This window comes from Pinus tabuliformis, chromosome J (assembly GCF_031772625.1).
Source record: "Pinus tabuliformis cultivar Carrire ecotype Pingquan chromosome J, CPIR1, whole genome shotgun sequence".
Classification (NCBI taxonomy): domain Eukaryota; kingdom Viridiplantae; phylum Streptophyta; class Pinopsida; order Pinales; family Pinaceae; genus Pinus; species Pinus tabuliformis.
In genome coordinates, this window is record NC_142295.1 from 1,286,196,765 (window position 1) to 1,286,199,789 (window position 3,025).

The 3,025-nt window shown below is 36.2% G+C and overlaps 1 long non-coding RNA gene across 2 annotated transcripts; it reads left to right on the top strand.

Annotated features, from left to right (window-relative positions):
* The first annotated feature begins 863 nt into the window (after nucleotides 1-863).
* LOC149231958 (uncharacterized) lies at nucleotides 864-2,659 on the top strand. Of its 2 annotated transcripts, XR_016247502.1 has the most exons (3): nucleotides 864-1,276; nucleotides 1,390-1,492; nucleotides 1,595-2,659. It is a non-coding gene; the product is annotated as an uncharacterized LOC149231958 (long non-coding RNA). The 2 variants fall into 2 exon arrangements; XR_016247501.1 differs by lacking the exon at nucleotides 864-1,276 and having other exon boundaries at nucleotides 1,283-1,497.
* Nucleotides 2,660-3,025: the final 366 nt, after the last annotated feature.

Sequence of the window (3,025 nt, forward strand, 5' to 3'; positions counted from 1 at the left end):
TTATAATAATAATATTAAAACTTATTTATTATAATTATATATTATTTAATATTAATATTAATAACAAATTTTTACTATATATCTAATACTTATGTGGTTGATATGCATTTTTATTTACTAATGTAATTATGTATATAATTGATATAAGTTTATTGATATATTAACCATATTTATTAATGTGGTTATGTTAATCTATATTATGACTAGTTTAATATTTTATTATTGTATTTTAAATAAATTTTATTGTTATAAAAATATATATTATTTTATTTATTAATATAAATGAAATAAATTTATAAATTTATAATTAATAAGGATCATATAAACCAATCAAATATAATGTTATGGATTATTATTAGTCCCTGCCTAGGACTAATAGTGTTCGATCAGGCATTGAATTCCTATTAATTTGAGTTGACCGGAGCATTTAATTGATGTTTTTGGCTTTTACCCAAAGTTTTATTTTAGAGCTTTGATGTTTTTTTGCTTTTTATCCAAAGTTTTATATTGGAGGTCTTATTGCCGGGTTGTTGAATTTCCAAATCCAATTTTTTTTTTAACCAAAGTTTGGATGGCTCGTTTCGCTTTGTGAATTTTAGACCAAAGTTTGGATGGCTCGTTTCGCTTTGTGAATTTTAGACCAAAGTTTGGATGGCTCGTTTCGCTTTTTGAATTTTAGACCAAAGTTTGGATGGCTTGTTTCGCTTTGTGAATTTTAGACCAAAGTTTGGATGGCTCGTTTCCACCCACCCCATAAAATAAAATGTTATTTAGGAGAGAATTCGTCCGCTGCTTACACTTGACACTTACACTTGCCACATGCCACACGCCACACAGCTTACACAGCTTGCTTACACCTGCCACACAATAAATCATTCTTTGTCTTAACAATTCATCGAACTTTTCCTCTCATCACTGCCCTTTTTCCCTGCCTTCTGTTCGGGAATTTTACGCTGCTGCAAAATGCTGAAAGACAACTAAAATAATAGATGACTGCTATGAGCATTGGAATGCATAAGCTAAGCAGTGCACACTGTAAACTGAATTTTATACTTGTTATCAGGTTTTTTCTGTAATCTTAGCTTTGGTGGTTAAAGCAGCAAACAGAGGTCCTGAAGAGTATGACAGTGATGATGAATATATTGCTACAAGGCCTAGCAACCTCCGTCAGCCTCTAATCAATCGTCAGGGAACTCAAGTTGCCGCTGTGTCAACTCCTGGTTCTGAGCAACGAACTTCTCGTAATGATGCCTGGAGCACTCGAATGAGAGAGAAGGTATGAAATAATGAAAAGCATATAATTCCTTTGTAGAATAGAGATTTCTGCAATAAGTTATTGCGTATAAGCGACATTCATGGATTCCACTAATGGTTTGGAGGTACTGGCAGCAAGACACATCCCAGACTTGCAGACTTATTAGAAAGGTTCTGGCAGCAAGACAGACCGAAGACCTGACACAAAGTCAAACAAATTCTGAATTACTATTAATCTGTAAGGTGCTTCATGATAATTTGTGTTTGTGCAGGCTCATCTGTAATGTGCTTCATGATAATTTGCACAAAATGTGCTTCATGATGATTTGTGTTTGTGCAGGCTCGAGATGAGGGAGAGAATAAGCAGAGGAAGGATAAATCAATGGGTGGTTTCTTTTTTTCTTTCAAGAAAATAGTTGGTGCTGGCTGAAAGAAAACCCATGAGAACGAAGGATAAATGAATGGGTGGTTTCTTTTTTGCTCTTTATCTTTTAAGTTGAGGAAGGATAAATCAATTGGTGGTTTCTTTTTTGCTTTTAGGAAAATAGTAAAATAGTTGGTGCTTTCTGAAAGAAAACCCATGATTCAATTTTGTGCTAGTAGTCCACTTCCAGATGCTTCTGCCATTTAGAGTGGTTTTTCTTACGTCAAAATTTCAATTCGTCATCATTGATGTATAACATTTTATATAGTTTCCCATTCCCATTGCACATGAACCTCACATTTCATTTTTTTTTTTATGTTTCCAGAATTTATGAAGTAAACTTGAGATGCAATTTGTATATTTAGTTTAACTAATTTAGTCCTACTGACTGCGGCTAGGTAAAAACCGCCTTGAGTCCTCATTTCTTTCGCTGTCTCTGTGCATTTTTTCCACCTCCGAGAATTCTTTGTGCCTGGAGGAAAGCGAATGAGCCCATCCAGGTGTCAGGGCATCCAGCAGGCCGTCAGATTGGACAATTCAACGATGGCCTGGTGCCGGAGGCGATAGGGGTAATAGAAAGTTTATAAAAGCAAAGCGGGACAAGACAAGGAGAAAGTAAATCTCACAATCTTCTTGGACTAAACTGCTGCTTGATATTATGTATACTTATTCATATGAGCTGCTTCAAGTTTCAAGGGTGGAATAATGGGCATAATGGTCCATGATTTCCGCACATAAATTTTTGGAGGGAACACCACTTGGAACTACGGTGCTGTTGCAATGTTTACTTCAAAATGCTTGTTACTTGCATGAACTGGAATATTGGCAGTTAAGAAGGCAAAGTGGCCTTTTTATTATCCAAAGTCACCGCTGCATAGAAGCTCTTGCTCAAAGGTTTAGGACCTCTTCTTCAAAGGTTTATGGGGAGGACTAGTTAAATACATCCGGGCAACTGCTGCGATATCAAAAATCAGCAAGCAGCAGAGCAAAGGCGAGGGCAAGGCATGGGATCAAAACATCATTTCCCTCCTCCACAACCGCTGCTTCTCGATCCGGTCCAGGCTTCAACTATGTATGTCTTCACTATTCTCTGCCTAGTTCGTAAAGCCTTTTGTTTTGGCCGTCGCAGATGAGGTATTCATGTCGAACACTATATACTATTTTTAAAATTGGAACGCTACCTGCTTTCGATTTTCGACTTCTCTGTAACGAATAGAATAATCTTATTTTCTTTATAGGTCTTAGCACAAAATCGTGTTCTCTTTCTTTATTTGCAGTGACCCTGCATGTTTAGCTTGGGATTGATTGTCACTCATTCCCTAGCTACATCCAGTGCATCTAAGCCGC